The sequence below is a fragment of the Procambarus clarkii genome, chromosome 5, assembly GCF_040958095.1.
Source record: "Procambarus clarkii isolate CNS0578487 chromosome 5, FALCON_Pclarkii_2.0, whole genome shotgun sequence".
In the NCBI taxonomy this organism is placed as follows: Eukaryota; Metazoa; Arthropoda; class Malacostraca; order Decapoda; family Cambaridae; genus Procambarus; species Procambarus clarkii.
Window position 1 is genome coordinate 18196849 of NC_091154.1, and position 22083 is coordinate 18218931.

General features: G+C 47.5%; 1 protein-coding gene across 4 annotated transcripts in view; it reads left to right on the forward strand.

The window, feature by feature from the left end:
- Nucleotides 1-758: 758 nt before the first annotated feature.
- Nucleotides 759-22083, forward strand: part of LOC123763967 (zinc finger protein 271) — a 99429-nt gene continuing 78104 nt past the window's right edge. For all 4 annotated transcript variants that reach the window (XR_011231215.1, XR_006773507.2, XM_069339837.1 and 1 more), the window contains exon 1: nt 759-1347. The gene's annotated coding sequence lies outside the window, so the exon portion shown is untranslated. The remainder of the gene's footprint in view (nt 1348-22083) is intronic.

Consider the following 22083-nt stretch of genomic DNA (forward strand, 5'->3'; position numbering starts at 1 on the left):
TAATCTTCAATAAACTTTAACGCCCCATACTGCCAGTATCTTTCTCCCCCTGGCCAGAAAATACATTGTTTACATCATGTGCTGTAAAATATCTGCAGTTCAGATCATTAAAGTGATGATTGTCATAGATAGTGGATAAGAGGTTTAGTTCAGGGTCTGTTAGTGCTTTTTTGGAGTCTGAAGCCATATTGACAAGAGCTAAGCATATTGAGTTTGGCTAGATAAGAGTAAAGCTGTTTACAGATTAGTTTGTCAAATATTTTTAACAAGTATGGCAGAATTGATATAGGTCTGAAGTTGTTAACATCAGTGGGATCACCACATTTGTGGACAGGGGTTACTCTCGCTTTTTCTTAGAATATCTGTTTTTTTTAGCAGAATCTTTTTTTTTTAGCAAAAAGCAGAAAGCTTTTTTTTTAGAATATTCGAAAAGATACGTGAATTCAGAGAACACTCTATAACAAATGTTCAAGAGATATGTAAATATTTTATTAAAAATGATCTGCTGCCAGAAGTCTTTGCCAAATATCCCCAGTTTTATAACTGTAGGTAGTAACAAGTGATTCATTAATTGTAACCTATCCATCGCTGCCCACTGAATGGGGGCGGTGTGCATGAGAAACATATCAATTGCAACACTAGCCCTCCACATATGTCAGTTGCTTAAATTAGAAAGTGTACATGTGGTCGGTCTCGAGCGGAAGCCAACCAAAAAAGTAAGCCAAATCTAACCTTCTCACAGAACTCCAAACGACCGCTCTGGCCAAACATAGAAAACGAGCCACTGACTCCGGAGACCAGCGGCAACAATCAGCTGACGCCATCAACACATCCTCCAGCCCTCGGCGCCACACACGTCTAGTCCACCTACAAAACACGCCAAGTTCTGGCCTCATTTCTGACATAAGCTTCATATAAGGCGGAAACAACAGCAGCAGCAACATTAAGGACCTGTCACATTACTTAGCGTGACGCGTCGCCCAACACTTCTCGTGTAGTTTTGTCGAGGAGGAAACCTTTACACAAACTGCTCTTGATTTACCTGAGACTCGTGGCCTCGACGAGGACAGGAAGCCGGCGGCTTGTTGAAAGTTCCCTCCCAATTGTCCTGATGGTCTTTAAATATCATAAAGAAGATGAAGAAGGAAGACCCAACTTACAGATGCGTCACATTCCAATATGGTTTGGAGTGTGATTAAGAGCAGTGTGATGAGTCAGTGGTCGTGGGGCAGCGTAGGAGTGACGACCTTCACTACAGGTCGTGAGCAACACTGATGCAACATCAAAGGCAACACCATATAGTTGAGTGCCAATGTGAGGAAGCACACAGGGAGAGAGATGTTGCAGGTAACTCACCTTATGTCTTCATAAATTATTGATGGATTAGGTTTGCAACAGTCAGGAAGCCAGTTAGGGGTATCTAGACATCCCTAGATCTACTGATCTTGCCCAGGATGCAACCCACAACAGTTGTGTAACTCCCATGTAGTTCAGTTGGGTTCATTCTTGATTGCATCGGGAATCCCAGGTTTGATTCCTTGCCTTGACAAAAATTGTTGGGCATGTTTCGTTGCATCTAATGCCTCTGTTCATCCAACATTACATAGGTGCCCCGGGAATTAGTCAACTGTTGTGGGGTTTGTATCCTGAGAAGGGGCAGTAGTTCGTCCCTAGGAGGCCCTTGGTATAATCGTAATGTATGTATATACACAGGCTGCCTGTCTCCGACTAAACAAATTAGTTATTTACTGCTAGTTGAACTGGCGCATCAGGTGACAGGAAAGGTTGGCCAAACGGTTCTGTCACTCCCTGGGAATTGAACCCAGAACCTTTCAATTGTGATACAACTGCATTTACAACTTGCCTTCAAGCATGGGAGGGTTATCAAGGCTATAGTTCAGGATTAAAGTATACTTTCAATGTACAGTGGCACCTCGACTTATGATTGCTCCTACTTACGATAATTTCAAGTTACGATGTAAATTTGATAGAAAAATGCGACTCGACATCCGATGGTGTCGTCGACTTCCGATATTTGTTGGTACACGTTCAGGTTGACCGAGCGCGTGGTTCCCGGTCACGCGGTCCGACCTGCCTCAGTTTACTACAGCTGCCCGCTTAGTGACGATCGCGCCTATAAGAAATTCCGCGTTTGTGGTGATTTTTTGCATTTTGAACATTAACCCTTACACTGCTCAGGGGTCCTTGGGACATTTACACCCCTGTGCGCAAGAAAAAAAAAAATTCAAAAAATTTTTTTCGTCTTCTAAACATGTTAATTTGTGTCCCCTGAGCACGGAAAAAATAAAAAAAAAATCGTAGGTGACATATTTTGGGCGCAATTGACCGAGGAAGTCTGGCAAAAAGTGGGCGTTGACAGAGCGGTCGTCAGACCCGGTCAGCGTCACCCGCGCTGACAGGTGGGAGTTGCCACAAAGATATTATTACCTAATTGTTTCAATGTCTCCGATTGATTTTTTCTTAGTTTTTTTGTAGTAATATTATTCAATAGTGTGTATTGTAATATATTTATATAATAAAAGTGGTTAATAATCGCTATACACAAAAGTATGATGTGCATATTAGTGATTCAATTATTATGTTTATAAAACTATAAACAAATAGTTTTGCTGCTATTACACTCTATACACAGGTTATATATAAGTATTGGCATGTTTTGGTCACCATAACGAACCACTAAGTTGGTATTGAGAGTCGAAAAGCAACGAGGAGTTACCGCCACACACCAGCCAGCCACTCGCTGCCACTCCCTCAACACACGCACTAAACTTTCTCCCCCAACAATACCAGTTATGGTGTTATTACACTATATACAGACGTTATATATAAGTATGTGTATATTTTGTTCACCACAACTGTACAGCTAAGCTGATATAGTTAGTTCAGGCACTAAGAGTCGTCGCTATACACAGATGGCGGCTGGCGGCTCCCTCACTCTTTCAAGGTCACACGCACTAAACTTTCTCCCCCAACAATACCTTTTGCAGTATTATTACCCAATATACACATATTATATATAAATATCTACATGTTTTATGCACCGTAACTGTACACCTAAGCTTGTAGTGCGCCCAAAGAGCATAGTGGCCACCCTCTAAACAGCTAGACAAATCGTGCAGACGACGTCACCTCCGTCACCATATGGCTCCTCCCAGCATAATCCTTTTGCTGTTATTACACTAATACACACATTATATATAAGTATTACATTTGTGTTCACCATAGAGAACCACTGACCTGGTATGGTGAATGCAAACAATAACAGGTGGCCACACAGTCAGTAAACGATGCTGTCTCCCTCCGTCTCTCAGCATCACTCCTCCCACAGCGCTAATTATTACACCAATCCTGCTATTATCACAACCCTGGTTATTTATATCACAGTCATGGGTCATCTGTAATATTGTCATCGCTAAATAATAACAATTATATATTTATTTTGACATTTTTCGGCGATGCTGTGGTCACAAGCTGAACATCAATGCTGTTCGCTCATGCTGTGTGCGCCGGCCTTGGTTGCTCCAACAGTACTGTGCCTCTCACACCTGAGAATATTGCCCACAATTTTTTTTTAAAATGTCATCTGTTTACAAGAGCCCTGAGGAAGCTACTGTGAGCCCCGTGTAGCCGCGGGCCATTTGAATCAGGCCTGGCACCCTATGGCGTATATATACGCCATGCGCACCGTGGGACATGTTACTCAGGGCGTATATATACGCCATGCGCAGTTTAAGGGTTAAAGTAATTATTATATATCACCCCATGAGTCCCAGGAAAGTCAGTGGTAAGACTCAACATATGAAAACCCATTTAAGGATGACCATAGAGCAGAAACAAGGGTACAGAATGTCTGTTCCTCAACAATTAAGAAAATGTGTGCAGCATGGGAAGAATTGCAAACCTTTGCTGAAAGACTCGCCCAAATCAAGCTGCAGTAGGCCGTTGCCTTAACCTATTCAATGACACTGTGATGCATCATTACAGACAAATGTTAAAACGAAGGGAATAACAAATGTCTCTTGACAAATTTGTAGTGAGACAAACAAGCACTTAACCACAACCAGGTCCTAGTGGTATGCAGGCAAAACGTGCCAGGGAGTGCACACCAGAAAGGTCCTCACTGCCTGATGTTATAATGGAAGGGGACTCCTCTTCCAAACAGTAACAACTCTCCTTCTTCCCCCTTCATCACCATTTTCCATACGCCATCAAGAGCCCTCCATAAAGGTAAGATCAACTTAGGTACTGTATTGTAGTTAGAAAAAACATTGTATTTAGTATAAAATGTATTTGTATGTTAATATTTTGGAGGGTGAGGAACGGATTAATTCAATTCCCCTTATTTCTTATGGGAAAAATTGCTTCGACTTACGATATTTTGAGTTACGATCCGTCTCTGGGAATGGATTAGCATCGTAAGTCGAGGCCCCATTGTATATATACACAAAGAAGCTGTGTATACCTAAGTGTATTTATCCTATTGAATTCTTTGTTTACTCAGGGTTCATATATATAAATATTCAGTAACAGCTGCATAAGTCACCCCAGTAGTAGGGGCAGCAGTTCATTAACTCTTAAGAGTCTTAAGGTTAGGGTTCAAGATAATGATTATGGTTAAGCTGCATTATAAACCAACGTTATTGAACTTGACCCTTATGTTTAACTGTGCATTTCGGGTTAGGTTAAATTAGGTTAACCCCTGGGATGCTCATGTTATTATAGCCTGCAACATGCCCAGGCACAAGAAATAAAAAAAATCAATTTTATTTTGTTTTATAAAAGTGTTCTTTTGTGTTCCTAAACCATGGGGAAAATTAAAAAAAAAATCGTAGGTGACATATTTTGGCCGCAATAGGTGGAGGAAGTCTGGCAAAATTGAGGCGATGACAGAGTAATCGTCGGAGGCAGTCTGTTTCGCCCGAGCTGTCAGGTGGGAGTTTACCACAAAGATGATATTACCTATTTATTTCAGTTTCTGATTTTTTTTTAGTTTTTTGGCAGTAATATTATTCAATGGTGTGTAGTGTGATATATTTATATAATAAAATGTATGAATCATCGCAATACTAAAAATTATGGTGTGCATATTAGTAATTACCTAAGTGTAGTTACAGGATGAGAGCTACGCTCGTGGTGTCCCGTCATCCCAACACTCTTTGTCATATAATGCTTTGAAACTACTGATGGTCTTGGCCTCCACCACCTTCTCACCTAACTTGTTCCAACCGTCTACCACTCTGTTTGCAAAAGTGAATTTTCTTATATTTCTTTGGCATCTGTGTTTCGTTAGTTTAAATATATGACCTCTTGTTCTTGAAGTTCCAGGTCTCGGGAAATCTTCCCTATCAATTTTACCAATTCCTGTTACTATTTTGTACGTAGTGATCATATCACCTCTTTTCCTTCTGTCTTCTAGTTTTGGCATATTTAATGCCTCTAACCTCTCCTCGTAGCTCTTGTCCTTCAGTTCTGGGGGCCACTTAGTGGCATGTCGTTGCACCTTTTCCAGTTTGTTGATGTGCTTCTTAAGATATGGGCACCGTACAACCGCTGCATATTCCAGCTTTGGTCTAACAAAAGTTGTGAACAATTTCTTTAGTATTTCTCCATCCATATATATATATAAAAGCAATTCTGAAGTTAGAAAGTGTAGCATAGGCTCCTCGCACAATATTCTTAATGTGGTCCTCAGGTGACAGTTTTCTATCTAGAACCTCCCCTAGATCCCTTTCTTTGTCAGAATTCTTTAACCACCGTGCTGCACCAAGTTTATTGTGAAATTCCCCCTGTGCGCATGAAATAGTGTTCCAAAAAAAATCTTTTTTCTTCGTAAAATAATAAAATAATAAATTCCCTTCCCAGAACATGTCTATGTAGAAATAAATACCAAATTCCACTTACTTTGGCTGTAGGGACGTGGACAAGGTGCGATGACGTCATCAGGACCTGGTCGCCCGTGCGTGAATCGCCCAGACACGGTCGCCCGTGCGTGAATCGCCCAGACACGGTCGCCCGTGCGTGAATCGCCCAGACACGGTCGCCAGTGCGTGAATCGCCCAGACACGGTCGCCCGTGCGTGAATCGCCCAGACACGGTCGCCCGTGCGTGAATCGCCCAGACACGGTCGCCCGTGCGTGAATCGCCCAGACACGGTCGCCCGTGCGTGAATCGCCCAGACACGGTCGCCCGTGCGTGAATCGCCCAGACACGGTCGCCCGTGCGTGAATCGCCCAGACACGGTCGCCCGTGCGTGAATCGCCCAGACACGGTCGCCCGTGCGTGAATCGCCCAGACACGGTCGCCCGTGCGTGAATCGCCCAGACACGGTCGCCCGTGCGTGAATCGCCCAGACACGGTCGCCCGTGCGTGAATCGCCCAGACACGGTCGCCCGTGCGTGAATCGCCCAGACACGGTCGCCCGTGCGTGAATCGCCCAGACACGGTCGCCCGTGCGTGAATCGCCCAGACACGGTCGCCCGTGCGTGAATCGCCCAGACACGGTCGCCCGTGCGTGAATCGCCCAGACACGGTCGCCCGTGCGTGAATCGCCCAGACACGGTCGCCCGTGCGTGAATCGCCCAGACACGGTCGCCCGTGCGTGAATCGCCCAGACACGGTCGCCCGTGCGTGAATCGCCCAGACACGGTCGCCCGTGCGTGAATCGCCCAGACACGGTCGCCCGTGCGTGAATCGCCCAGACACGGTCGCCCGTGCGTGAATCGCCCAGACACGGTCGCCCGTGCGTGAATCGCCCAGACACGGTCGCGCGGGCCATTCAAGCACTGGGTGTTGCCACAAGTATATTTTCAATTATTTGTTTTATGTATTTCCAATGCGGTTTTATTTGTTTTTTTATCGTATATGATGCATATTTGTGTCCTTTACAATATGTATACAGTAGAACATTCATAATGTTCCATGGAACTGTGATACATGTCAATAATGTATCCACTATAAATGTTTATTGTGGTTCACACACTATTTACACAGTAACACACTGTATTACACACTCAGTACTTTGGAAGTGAGTAATAATCAAAGAAGTAGCCCATGGTACACAGTGCGACTTCACTCCCAGTGCACCAGGTACAGATAAATTTTCGCTTCCTGTTTCTTCATTCTGTGTGCTTGCAAATAACGCACTCACGTACACCCTTGGTTTTAGTACTTGTAGGCTGTATGTAGCCAAGCTTGTAAAGCATAAGGTAGTATTGAAAAGATTATAGGAAAGGATCAATTTGTAAGGTAGTCTTGAAAAGATCGCTTTGTATGGTCCCACACAGGAAGAGATTCAGCTTACCTCAAAGAGTGTCTGTCAGTTAGGAAGAGATTCAGGTATTCTTGAAAATATCTATGGGAAACACCACCATGGAAGCCGCTAGCACTGTTCATCTATGCTATTTGTATCAGATGCATCATCACTGAACGCAGAAAACGATTCATCTACAGTATGTATCATCTAAATAAATTGTAGATAGCATAGGTGCTTGCACCCATAGGTGCAAGGGTGACGCTCAGAGCTACAACTGGATACGCTTGCTGTATCGTCCTCATAGGTGCTGTATCACTTGCATCCGACCTTTGTGTTAGGTCCTTATTGCGCCTAGCTTCATCAATATTATGACCCTTATGTTCTTCAAACAATAAGGTTTTAATTTCACTGACAGTGTGTTATCTTTCAACACCGCGTCAGACAGGTGTTTGGGAGCCAGAGGCGTGTGCGCCATCCATGGTTGTTCATTCAATACTAACCCAGCCAGCAGGGTTAGGGAATTCCCTAGGGCATTCTGGGAATTTTTTCCAAGATGGTTGCCTCTGACTGGCGGTCCTATGAGTCCATTTCGTACACAACCAACGTCGTACACATTTAGAATTGGTACCGAAAAATCAGAGTTTTCTCGGTTGGCGCAGTTTCCCGCCGACCGAGAATACTCGGTTGGCACAGTTAAGTGGTTAAAAGGTTTCAAGTCAATTAGCCAATTTTTTGCAATTTGGTGCTTGTTTCACCACCATCTCGCATGCAGTAAACAGTTTCATACTGTATGCACACACATTTTGTATCAAGGCTATTTCAGCTTTACCAAATGGTTTTGCATTTTATGCTTCCTATTTGTTCACTACTAGCATATAATTTCAGCTTTGAAACTGAACCTTGATGCAGGTAGTTGCTTACAGTGTTTTATTTAGGTACTTTACTTGAATTTACCAGAAGGCCACCATCTCTCTAGTGGCTTTAACCCTTTAACTGCGTGGCCTATAAATATGACATCCCCCCAGTGCGCAGGAAATGAAACCTTGGGAAAAAATGAATTTTTCTTAGGAAAGTGTCAAAAACCCCTCCCTGTATATGGGTATAGCAACGCAAGTTCGAAATTGTACTTACTTTGGCTGCTATGGGGTCCGAAAGGTGGGCTGTGACGTCATAATTCACCGTGCGCCAGAGCAGTATGCACCTGGGGCCGGTGGGGCGCCCGGGGCGGGGCGCGCGAGTTGCCACGAATATATTTTTGCACATTTTTTGCGCACAGTTCCAAATACATTTTATTTGTTTTTACATGCTAATCCTATGTATAATGAACACGAACACTATATTATGGCAGTAAAACATCCGTACTGTCCGAAGACACTGTGTTACGTGCAAGACACTTGTGGACACATATGTTATCTTGAGGTTATCTTGAGATGATTTCGGGGCTTTTTAGTGTCCCCGCGGCCTGGTCCTCGACCAGGCCTCCACCCCCAGGAAGCAGCCCGTGACAGCTGACTAACACCCAGGTACCTATTTACTGCTAGGTAACAGGGGCATAGGGTGAAAGAAACTTTGCCCATTGTTTCTCACCGGCGCCTGGGATCGAACCCAGGACCACAGGATCACAAGTCCAGTGTGCTGTCCGCTCGGCCGACCGGCTCCCACATGTTGTGGGAGCAATACATGGTAAATATGTTGCACATATTTACCATGTATCATGCTAATTTATGTATATATACAATCTATTTACAGACTATACACTGTCACACACTATATACATTCACCATCAACACACTGAGAACACCGCGAGTGTGAGCAGCCACACCCAGCCAGCCCTCCCTCACTCCAACATCTTACTCGCCAACATTGCTCCTCCCACCATACTGTTATTGTATTTATTTCACAATTTACACATGTTATATATATACCTATCTACATGTTTTATTTACCAGAACTATGCAAGTAAGCCGGTATTGTGTCCAAACAGTACAGTGGCCACCATACACTGCATGACAAATCACACAGCAGACAGCAGACGACGCCACGATTACGACGTCACCTCCCTCACCAAAATAGCTCTTCACAACATACTCCTGGTGCTGTTATTACACTATTCCACACACGCTGTATATACCCATGTACATGTGTGTTCCCCATAGCGAACCACGAAGCTAGTATGGTGAGCAAAACAAGAGTTACTGCCACACAGTGAGGCTACCTCTATTCTCTCCCTTCCTCCCTCCCTCACCAAAATTCCTCCTTCCTACGCACAACACTCATTATAACCACAATCCTGGTCACTAATGCCTGTAAATGAATAATTGACCACAAGTTTATTTTGAAAAGGAACCTAAAAAGTCCTTTGAAGGTTCCTACATGGATGAAATAATGCTGTGGTGCTGTGGCTAGCGCTGTGAACATCGTGAACAGCATTGAATCACTGATATTTGAATATTGTACCCAGTCATTATCACACTCGGGCTCTTCTATAATACTATCATGGCTAAAAAAATCAGATTATATATATATTTTGACAATATTAGGCGATGCTGTGGTCACACGCTGAACAGCAGTGCTGTGCGCTCATGCTGCGAGCGCCAGCCTTTGTTGCTCACTCACTACTGAGGCTCTGGCACCCGGCAATGTGGACCATGATTTTTTTTAAAGATCGTGTCTGTTTACAAGAGCCCTGAGGAAGCTCATGTGAACCCCATGTAGCCGCGGGAGTTTTGAATGGAACGTGAAAAATAGACACACCCGGAGGCGCGTTGCGCACCTGAAGCCTGGGCCTGCAGGCGCGTTGCGCAGTTAAAGGGTTAACAAGGACAGGAAGCCGGTGGCTTGTCGTAGGTCCCTACATTTGTCCTGTACTGTAATGAGAGCAGTTGTCAAAAGTGCTTTTGTCAAACTAATTTTTAACTTTTAATGTTAATACAAAATTTTTAGGTGAAACAAAATCATCAACCATGGCAACCTTGAAAGTAATACTGTGCTGTTTTCGAATTATTTCCAAGTAATCTTTGGTGTTGTTTTCTGTGGGGAGCCCCTACAGCTTCCTGGAGCTATCCAGGCTGATATGCATATCCTTAGACTTTGGCATCCTTCAGTGTGGATGGAGTTTTAGGCCTACCAGAGACCACGAGCCAGAACCTGGCCCCCCTCCCTCCCTCAGAGCGGCACGAGGAGCAATGGCCTTTAGAAATGCACATGTATTTTGGAGCATTCTACATGTGCCATTGACTGGGCCAGGCACCCAGAAAAGTAAGCACCTCAAAACAAACCCCTATTCTGATTAAAATGAAGAAAATAGACACACGAGTGGACAGAACTCCCCAATGAAAACAAGCATGATGTCACACGAGCCGCACCGCATGTCTGCGCAGCTCCCCCTCCCCGGGAGGGGGAAGGGGGAGCCCCAGACCCACCCCGCCGGCAATTCAACCATCAGTTCTTCGGCTGATGTGATTGTGGCTCGGTCGGGTTGCTCCAGCTCCAGATTGAAACCTGAACCCGACCAATGCCAATACTTAAAATAACTCTTGAGTGCCTGAGCCTAACCTAACTTAATCTAACTTTGTCCAAGGTGCTGTCTCTGCCTTACCAGTTACCTAATGTTCTCTCATTCATATAATTTCCTAAGTAATCAGTCAAGTCTCCATGCACTTATGCAAGCATCTACCTCAGTATCATTGTAAAATTTTACTCTTAAATCTAATCTTACCCTATTCTTTTTAAATTTTAAATTTAATTGCCCTGAATTATGTCATTTATTGAAATTAATTATTGATCTCATTTTGTTATCTTAATTAAGTTCATACTAATTATAGGTTAAAAACTAAGTTAACTATAATTAATTATCTTTAAGATTATTTTACTTACAATCATCATTTGTCAAATTTTGTATATATTCATCTTGACAGTCTCTACTGATTTTCAGGGGGGAGCCCTGTCGGCTCCCAGGAGCTTATCCCAGGCTGATATGCTAATGTCAGACTTTGGCATCAGTCATGTGTATGGAGTTCTTAGGCCTACTGGGGACCACAGCCTGAACCTGGCCCCCTCAGAGAGGCAAGGGAAGCAATGGTCCTATAGAAGCCCCCGTGTGGTTGGAAGCATTCTATGTCTGCCATCGACCGGAACAGCTACCCAGAAAGGTAAGCGCCTCAAAACAAACCCCTATTCTGGTTAAAATTGCTACCAGAAGCCGAACTAGTGGATAGAACTCCCCAACAGAAAAACAAGCAAACTAGTGTGACGTCACACGTCGCCGCGCCGCTGTCTGCGCAGCTTCCCCCTCCCCGGGAGGGGGGAGGGGGAGCCCCAGACCCTCCACGCCGGCTACCCACACCTCAGTTCTTGAGGCTGATGCTATAGGCGATGGTCGTGTGCTCTGGCTCCGGTGTCGCTACTACACTGTGCTTTACGTGTGGTGTTTGATTTTGTGGGTGCGAGAGCCAGGAGTTATCTTCAGTACTCGGGCTGCATGCGCCTAGGGCTGCCTTCCCTAGGTGCCCTGTAAGTACTGCCCTTGGGGCTTGGGGCCACCTTCCACAGGCTCCTTGGGGTTTACCTCTGCTGGTTCGTTTTACCTTTTTGGTTTTTTGGCCACTTGTTGTGCTTTTGGGTGTTCTGTTCTCCCTTGTTCCCGGCAGGTAAGAGGCAGTTTGCACTGGTAGGGGCGCAGGGTGCTGCACAGCTTGTATTCCCGACATAGCGGCCGGCTCTGTTCCTTGGGGTTCGCTGTCCTCTTGCGGGGTTTTGTGTTTTTCTTTTTGTTTTTGCCTGGTATGGGGTTCTGCCCTCTTGTTCCACTAGTTTTTGCCCTTCCACGGTTCTCCTCGGTGGCACCCCCTGCTAGGTCCCCGTGAGTGTACACGTCCCTAGGGTACAGCTATAGAAGTTCGCTTGGTAGTTTTGGGTGCCGGTTAGCAGCGCCCTGCCTGGGACTACCTGAGCTTGAGTCCTCTTAACCCTTACACTGCTCAGGGGTCATATGGACATTTACACCCCTGTGCGCAAGAAAAAAAAAAAAATTCAAAAATTTTTTTTCGTCTTCTAAACATGTTAATTTGTGTCCCCTGAGCACGGAAAAAATAAAAAAAAAATCGTAGGTGACATATTTTGGGCGCAATTGACCGAGGAAGTCTGGCAAAAAGTGGGCGTTGACAGAGCGGTCGTCAGACCCGGTCAGCGTCACCCGCGTTGACAGATGGGAGTTGCCACAAAGATATTATTACCTAATTGTTTCAATGTCTCCGATTGATTTTTTCTTAGTTTTTTTGCAGTAATATTATTCAATAGTGTGTATTGTAATATATTTATATAATAAAAGTGGTTAATAATCGCTATACTCAAAAGTATGATGTGCATATTAGTGATTCAATTATTATGTTTATAAAACAATAAACAAATAGTTTTGCTGCTATTACACTCTATACACAGGTTATGTATAAGTATTGGCATGTTTTGGTCACCATAACGAACCACTAAGTTGGTATTGAGAGTCGAAAAGCAACGAAGAGTTACCGCCACACACCAGCCAGCCACTCGCTGCCACTCCCTCAACACACGCACTAAACTTTCTCCCCCAACAATACCAGTTGTGGTGTTATTACACTATATACAGACGTTATATATAAGTATGTGTATATTTTGTTCACCACAACTGTACAGCTAAGCTGATATAGTTAGTTCAGGCACTAAGAGTCGTCGCTATACACAGATGGCGGCTGGCGGCTCCCTCACTCTTTCAAGGTCACACGCACTAAACTTTCTCCCCCAACAATCCCTTTTGCAGTGTTATTACCCTATATACACATATTATATATAAATATCTACATGTTTTATGCACCGTAACTGTACACCTAAGCTTGTAGAGCGCCCAAAGAGCATAGTGGCCACCCTCTAAACAGCTAGAGAAATCGTGCAGACGATGTCACCTCCGTCACCCATATGGCTCCTCCCAGCATAATCCTTTTGCTGTTATTACACTAATACACACATTATATATAAGTATCTACATTTGTGTTCACCATAGAGAACCACTGACCTGGTATGGTGAACTGCAAACAATAACAGGTGGCCACACAGTCAGTAAACAATGCTGTCTCCCTCCGTCTCTCAGCATCACTCCTCACACAGCGCTAATTATTACAACAATCCTGCTATTATCACAACCCTGGTTATTTATATCACAGTCATTGGTCATCTGTAATATTGTCATCGCTAAATAATAACAATTATATATTTATTTTGACATTTTTCGGCGATGCTGTGGTCACAAGCTGAACATCAATGCTGTTCGCTCATGCTGCGTGCGCCAGCCTTGGTTGCTCCAACAGTACTGTGCCTCTCACACCTGAGAATATTGCCCACGATTTTTTTTTAAAATGGCATCTGTTTACAAGAGCCCTGAGGAAGCTACTGTGAACCCCGTGTAGCCGCGGGCCATTTGAATCAGGCCTGGCACCCTATGGCGTATATATACGCCATGCGCACCATGGGACATGTTTCTCAGGGCGTATATATACGCCATGCGCAGTTTAAGGGTTAAAGTAAACGCTCAGGACCCTGGGAATCCCCTAGGGGGCGTGTGGGTCCGATGGATGTGACCCCGGAGTCCCCACTCACTGTGTACGAGTTTGAGGGTTGCTCGGTCCCCTTGTCTCAGAGTGACCCTCATTGTTTTTGCCTCTGCCACGCTGCCTGTTGGGTCGGTGATACTTTCGACCCTGAGTCCTGTGAGTGTTGCTGCTTGCTTGGGACTCAATTTACCCAATCCTCTGAGTCTATTCGGGTACAGGCGGTGCGTGCGTTGCAGTCTAGGTTTCGTCTGTTGCAACGCACTCGGTTGCTCACCCAGATGCTCCGGGGCTGCCCCGCTTTGCTTTTCGAGACCCGGACTTGGGGGTGGGGGTCGCTTCGATCCTGGTTCAGTCCGCACCTCCTCGTCCTTCCCCTTCTGTTCATTCTGGTCCCCCCCCCTGCTTCCGGCCCCGAAGCGTCTGAGGGTTTCGGGGTCGGAGCAGGGGTTACTTGATCTCGAGACTCGGGCAGCTTCCGGGGGTGCCCCTTCCGGGGGGGCGGCAAAGGCATTCGAGTCTTGTCTCCCGGCCGAAGCTTTTGGGTCTGACCAGTGGGCCCCCTTTCTTCCGGCTTCTACGGCTGCTCCGTCCTTGTCTTGGTGGGGTCGGGGCTTGGGGAGAGGACTCGGCCCCGGGTCCTGCAGTGAAGGACCTCGAGGCTGGGGAGGGGCTGACTTGGGGGCCTTGGGCCCCCGCTGGACCCCGCCTGGGTTTTTCTTCCCTCTGAGCGGGGCTTATTGTTACAAGGAGTGGGGTTTTCTTTTCCCCCCTCTGCGTACGAGTTGGATTTGGTCTCGGCCCCTCCCCGGGTTCGGTTCCGTGTTCCCCGGGTACGTCGGTTCCGTCTTTCTGGAGGTTTTCGGCTTATCGCATCCAACCTGGTGTGGTGCGGGTGGCCTTTGCAGCTTATCTCCTGCGTGACCCTGATTATGCCTCGGAAATGGATCCATCCGAGTTCAGGTTTGGGACTTCGTTCCCTTTCTGGCTCCGTTACGAGGTTCCCGAGTCTTCCTGGCTAGCAGACTGCCCCTTGTTTGTTCTGGATTCCTGGCATTCCTTCTGTCGTTCCCGCACGCTGGAGTGGCGGGAAGCTTCCACGGTGCTTCAGGTTTTCCTGGGGGGCGATCTTTAGTACCTGAATGAGTGCTTGTTTGCCCCTGCCCTTCCCCGTGATGTGGGCGTTATTCAGCTCCATGTGCAGGTTCCCACTCTTTCGGCGGTGCTCATTGCGGAGGACTTACGCGCCCGGGGCCTTTTGGCTTCAGCCTTGCGGTTCTTTTCCCTCCTGGAGCTGTCCTCGGATTGGCTCGTGGAGCATGTGAGGACGCTTGGGTCCGTCCTGGGGTCCGGCGCCTTGTCCTCGGCAGCGCGTTCGTCGGCTGCCTTGTTGAAGCTTTTCACGCCGATTTTGCGGGATGCGGTTTCCCTGTTTTATGTTTCCCGTCTTGCGTGTTGGCAGACGGTGCTGGGTTCCTCCGTGGAATCTGCTTGGGCTCTGGCTCTTAGGCGTTCTTCACCTTTTTGTCCTCTTCTGTTTGAGGAGTCGGCTGTGGCGCAGTTTATTCAGGCTGTGTCTGTGGCTTGTTGTCTGATGTCGGACTTGTTGGTTTTCCGGGGGTCCCGGGGTGGGTCTTCCCGGAAGGGCCGTGCCAGGGCTCAGGGTTCCTGTTGTCAGGGTAGGCCTCTGGTGTCAGGTTCGGGGTTGGCTCCTCCTGCGGACCCTCCCTCGTCTGGTCGGCGCGGTGTTCGCGCTGTGCGGGGTTCTGGGTCTCGTAAGGGTCGCCGGCCCTTTCGCAGTTTGACCCCTTGACGGGGCGATGGGGGGGCGGCTTGCACTGTTCGCCCGCACCAGGTCCCACGATTCGTGAGCCTTTCGGGTCGTGTCTCGCGGCCTGCGGTGGCGTTGGGTGGCCCCTCCCCCCTTTGGGGGGTCGGGGCTGGCAGGGCAGGTTTCTTCCCCTGCGCTCTGTCGAGTCGTCTTGAAGTGGGTACGCTTGGGCGTCGTCGAAACGACGTCGTCCCTCAGATGGGTTTCCCGTCTGTTTCCGGTTCCGAAACGGGACTGTGCGGACCTGCGGTTCATTCTGGACTTGTCCCGTCTGAACCCCTGGGTTCATTGCCCCTCCTTTCGGATGACTACGCTGTCTCAGGTTCGGCTCCTCTTAGAGCCGGGAGCTTGGATGGTGTCCCTGGACCTCCGGGACGCTTATTGGCATGTCCCGATTCATCCACGGTTCAGGGATTGGCTCGGTTTTGTTGTGGGGCGTCTGAGTTACCGCTTTCGTTGTCTCCCGTTCGGGTTGAACCTAGCACCTCGTGTGTTCACGCGCCTTACACGGGTTGTGGTGGCTCGTTTGCGTCTCCTAGGTGTTCGGGTGTTGGCCTACCTCGACGACTGGCTGGTTTGGGCTCCCAGCCAGTCAGCTTGCTTGCTAGCCAGGGATTTGGTTCTTTCCCAGCTCGCCGAGTTCGGGTTCTTGGTGAACTGGAGGAAGTCCCATCTGGTTCCCTCTCAGGTTCGGACTTGGCTGGGTCTCGTTTGGGACTCTCGAACCGCCTCCTTGTCTCTCCCTCCGGAGTCTCTCCTGCGGCTGCGGTCCCGCCTTCATCTCTTTCTGGAGGGTCCTTGGGTCACCCGGCGGTTGCTCGAGGGGCTGTGCGGGAGCTTGAACTTCGCGATGGTGGTTTACCCGCTGGGTCGGATTTGGCTTCGACGGCTGTTCTGGTTCCTTCGGGGTTCCCCCTTCCGCCTCTCTCGCGATCGCAGAGTTCGATCCCCAGAGGCCTTGCATCGGTTGCTGTGTCACCGGCTTCCTCTTCGGGTTTTTCGGATTTCAGTGCCTTGGCGCCTACCCGAGCCCTCGCTCGATGTGTACACGGATGCGTCGTCTCTCGGCTGGGGTTTTGTGACCAGTGCTCACCAGGCCGGCCGGGGGCGTTGGGATCCGTCCTTCCGTCGAGCTCACAGCACGGTGCGGGAGTTCGCGGCAGTGTGGTTTGCTCTGGGGAGGATTCGGGTGGCCCGCGGATCGACGATTCGGCTCCATTCAGACTGCTCTCCAGTGGTTCATTGCCTGAACCGCGGGGGTTTGATGCGGTCCTTGTCTCTTTGGGGTTGGTCGCTTCGGGTGACTCGTCTGCTGAATTCTCGGGGTTTGGCTCTCCTGGCGGTTCACGTACGAGGCCGTGTCCAACGTCTTGGCCGATGCCCTGTCTCGCTTCGTTCCCCTCTCCACGGAGTGGACGGTCGACGACGAGTCCTTCCGTTGGCTTTCCCAGACGTTCAGGGTGCCCCGAAGTGGACCTCTTCGCGTCGGCGTGGTCGCGGCGTCTTCCCGTTTATGCGGCGCCCTTGCCCGATCGCGAAGACCGTCGGGGTCGATGCCTTTCGGCTAGACTGGTCGAGGTGGGGGTTCCTGTACCTCTTTCCCCCGGTTCGGCTGTTGCTCCAGGTCCTGACTCGCTTAGAGACTTACCAGGGAAGAGTTGTCCTTCTGGCCCCTTGGTGGCCGGCCCAGCCTTGGTTTCAGGCGCTGGTTGCTCGGTGTCCGAACCCGAGGGTTTTCCCGCGGCTCCGCCTCTTTCAGCAGATCGGGCCGGTACGTTACGTGGCTGGTTCGATCTTCTCCTCGAGTCTTCGCGTATGGTTTTTTTGAACTCGAGTCTATCATCATCTCTATGGTGATCAAGTGGCCTCCTTGTTGGTGTCCCACCTGAGGGCTTCTTCTCGGCGGCAGTATGAAGTTTCCTGGCGGTCCTTCCGTTTCTTTTTGCGTCTTCGTCGTGTTAGTTCCTTGTCTGTTCGGGTGGTCTTGTCCTTCCTCTCGTGGTTGTTTCAGGACTGTCATCTTATGCCTAACACTGTTCCCTCGTATTGTGCGGCGCTGGCGGAGCCGCTTCAGCTTGCTTTCGGTATCGATGTTACGTCTGCGCCGTTTCGCAAGCTGTCTCGTGCGTTGTTTCACCTCCGGCCTGCTCATGCGTCGCCTGAGCCGTCCTGTTCTTTGGACAGAGTGCTCGCTTTCCTTTCGTCTCCTCGTTTCGTTGTGGGCCATTCGGTCCAGGATTGTTTTTCCAAGGCACTTTTCTTGTTGGCTTTGGCCTCTGGGGATCGGGTAGGGGAGCTTCATGCTCTCCTCCGGCGCAGGGGTTTCTGCTCTTTTGGTCGTGATGATTATTTTGTTCGTTTGCAGCCGTCTCCTTCTTTTCTGGCGAAGAATGAGACTGCTGCGTTCCGGAGGGGTCCATGGGTGGTTGATGCTTGGTTGGTCAGGCAGGGGGTGCATCATGTTTTGTGTCCGGTTGCGGCGCTTCGCAGTTATTTGCGCGCCACGGCTTCTGTATCCGCGGACGCGCTGTGGGTTGATCCGGTTTCCCTTCTTCCCTGTTCGCGGGTTCGGGTCTCCCAGGTCGTCCGCAGGGTTTTTAAGTCCAGCCAGCCTGCGGTCTATCCCCGTGCTTATGACGTTCGTAAGTTCGCGGCTCTTGCTGCCGTCTTTGGGAATATGTCTTGGTCTGATATTCGGGCTCGGGGATTTTGGCGGTCGAACAGGGTCCTGGCTGCTCGTTACCTTGTGAATGTCCCTGGGCCTCGTCGGGCCTGTGTTGCTTTGGGTCGGCGGTTGCAGCCAGTTGTCTCGGCTTCGAGTTGAGGAGTGAGTGACGACCGCCTCCCGGGTAAGTCCCTCTTTTTCCGTCTGTGGGTAGTTAGCTCCGGGGAACCGACGGGGGACCTCCCAGAAAACCAGCAGTTGAATGTAATGAAACGCCATTTTCTGGGTGAGTCCCGGAGGCTCCCCGGCATCCCTCCCTCCCTCCGGTCGGCGGTTTTTAGCGTTTTTGACATCCAGCCTCAAGAACTGAGGTGTGGGTAGCCGGCGTGGGGGGTCTGGGGCTACCCCTTCCCCCTCCCGGGGAGGGGGGAGCTGCGCAGACAGCGGCGCAGCGGTGTGTTATGTCACACTAGTTTGCTTGTTTTCGGTTGGGGAGTTCTATCCACTAGTTCGACTTTTGGTAGCAATTTTAACCAGAATAGTTTTTGTTTTGGGGCGCTTACCTTTCTGGGTGCCTGTTCCAGTCGATGGCAGATATAGAATGCTTCCAACCTCACGGGGGCTTCTATAGGCCATTGCTCCTTTTACCTCTCTGAGGGGGCCTGGTTCTGGCTGTGGTCCCCGGGAGGCCTAAGAACTCCATACACATGACTGATGCCAAAGTCTGACATTAGCATATCAGCCTGGGATAGCTCCGGGGAGCCTCTGGGACTCACCCAGAATGTAATGGGTGAGTCCATTACATTCTGGACGTTTCAGCGTTTCATTACATTCAAGCCAGCGTTTCATTACATTCAACGCTGGTTTTTTTGTGTACCTATGTTTATTGTTGTGTTTTGCTATAATTAATTTCTATTTACAGCAAATTTAGTATTTAACCCTTTAACTGCGCAACGCGCCTGCAGGCCCAGGCTTCAGGTGCGCAACGCGCCTCCAGGTGTTTTTATTTTTCACGTTCCATTTTAAACTCCCGCGGCTACATGGGGTTCACATCAGCTTCTTCAGGGCTCTTGTAAACAGACGTCATCTTTAAAAAAAATCATGGTCCACATTGCCGGGTGCCAGAGCCTCAGTAGTGAGTGAGCAACAAAGGCTGGCGCTCGCAGCATGAGCGCACAGCACTGCTGTTCAGCGTGTGACCACAGCATCGCCTAATATTGTCAAAATATATATATAATCTGTTTTATTTAGCCATGATAGTATTACAGAAGAGCCCGAGTGTGATAATGACTGGGTACAATGTTCAAATATCAGTGATTCAATGCTGTTCACGATGTTCACAGCGCTAGCCACAGCACCACAGCATTATTTCATCCATGTAGGAACCTTCAAACAACTTTTTAGGTTCCTTTTCAAAATAAACTTAGTGGTCAATTATTCATTTACAGGTATTAGTGACCAGGATTGTGGTTATAATGAGCGTTGTGCGTAGGAAGTTGGAAGTTTGGTGAGGGAGGGAGGAAGGGAGAGAATAGAGGTAGCCTCACTGTGTGGCAGTAACTCTTGTTTTGCTCACCATACTAGCTTCGTGGTTTGCTATGGGGAACACACATGTACATGGGTATATACAGTGAGTGTGGAATAGTGTAATAACAGCACCAGGAGTATGTTGTGAAGAGCTATTTTGGTGAGGGAGGTGACGTCATAATCGTGGCGTCGTCTGTTGTCTGCTGTGTGATTTGTCATGCAGTGTATGGTGGCCACTGTACTGTTTGGACTACAATACCGGCTTACTTGCATAGTTCTGGTAAATAAAACATGTAGATAGGTATATATAATCATGTGTAAATTGTGTAATAAATACAATAACAGTATGGTGGGAGGAGCAATGTTGGCGAGTAAGATGTTGGAGTGAGGGAGGGCTGGCTGGGTGTGGCTGCTCACACTCGCGGTGTTCTCAGTGTGTTGATGGTGAATGTATATAGTGTGTGACAGTGTATAGTCTGTAAATAGATTGTATATATACATAAATTAGCATGATACATGGTAGATATGTGCAACATATGTGTACACAAGTGTCTTGCACGTAACACAGTGTCCTCAGACAGTACAGATGTTTTACTGCCATAATATAGTGTACGTGTTCATTATACATAGTATTAGCATATAAAAACAAATAAAATGTATTTGGAACTGTGCTGCAAAAAATGTGCAAAAATATATTCGCGGCAACTCGCAGCGCCCCGCCCCAGGTGCCCCACCGGCCCCGGGAGCATACTGCTCTGGCGCACAGGGAATTATGACGTCACGGACCACCTTTCGGACCCCATAGCAGCCAAAGTAAGTACAATTTTGAACTTGCGTTGCTATACCCATATACAGGGAGGGGTTTTTGACACTTTCCGAAGAAATAATAATTTTTTTCCAAAGGTTTCATTTCCTGCGCACTGAGATGTCATATTTATAGGCCGCGCAGTTAAAGGGTTAACTATTCCTGTAATTGCTCAGCACATTGATCATCATTATTGCAGGTATTACACAGCAAATCTTGCAAAAAACAAACTCCTAAATAGCACCTGCTTATCAGTTTACAACCGAAATGTTAGGTCACTTGGTAAACATTTTGATGATATAAATGCTCTACTCACAGCACTAGGTACTAAATTATCATTCAGTATTTTAACAGACACTTGGCTATGTAAAGACTATACCCAACTCTACAATTTAGCTGGTTATAAAGCCATTCATAACTGCAGGCCTAATAAAAAAGGAGGTGGCACAGCAATATATTACAAAGATACCTTCATCTGCAATAGTGTCATTAGTGATAGAGACGACTATTGTGAATATACCTTTGCCAAGTTCTCCAGTAAATCCCTTAAATCCTCCCTGACTATCGGTGCCATCTATAGATTTCCTAATACCAACATAGCTTCATTCTCAGACAATGTAAGGAATCTTATCATAAATAACAATCTCAACAAAAATCACATCATTCTGGGAGGTGATTTCAATATTGACCTGAGTCTTCAAAACAACCCTCAAGTTGACTATTTCCATAACAGCATGCACTCCTGTATGCTAATCCCCACAATCACCAAGCCCAACCGAGTCACTCAAACATCTGCCACTACCCTGGATCACTTATGGACTAATATGGACTAATCACTTATCACTTATGGACTAATTTGCAGTCTCCGTGGTGTAGTGGTAAGACACTCGCCTGGCGTTCAGCAAGCACTTTGTCATGGGTTCGTATCCTGGCCGGGGAGGATTTACTGGGCGCAAATCCTTGACTGTAGCTTCTGTTTAACTCAACTGTAAAATGTGTACTTGGTTGTAACAATGATTCTTCGCGGCGGGGATCGTATTCCAGGGACCTGCCCGAAACGCTACACGTAAGAGTGGGTGTACAAGAATGTAACAACTCTTGTATATATCTCAAAAAAAAAAAAAAAAAAAAAAAAAAAAAAAATAATAACAGCTCCCATTACATCTGGGGTAATCTATGACAGAACAACTGACCACTATCCTACCTTCCTCATAGCAAACATGGACACAACACCACCAGAAAGCAAGAAACTCATTCAGGCTACACAGTGAATCAGCTTTAGGCAATCTCTCTAATGCACTTAACAATATTAACTGGGAATCTGAATTTAATAATACACAGGATATAAACTCATTAACTAACCTCTTTCTCTCCAAAACTCTAAGCCTCTACAACACTCACTGT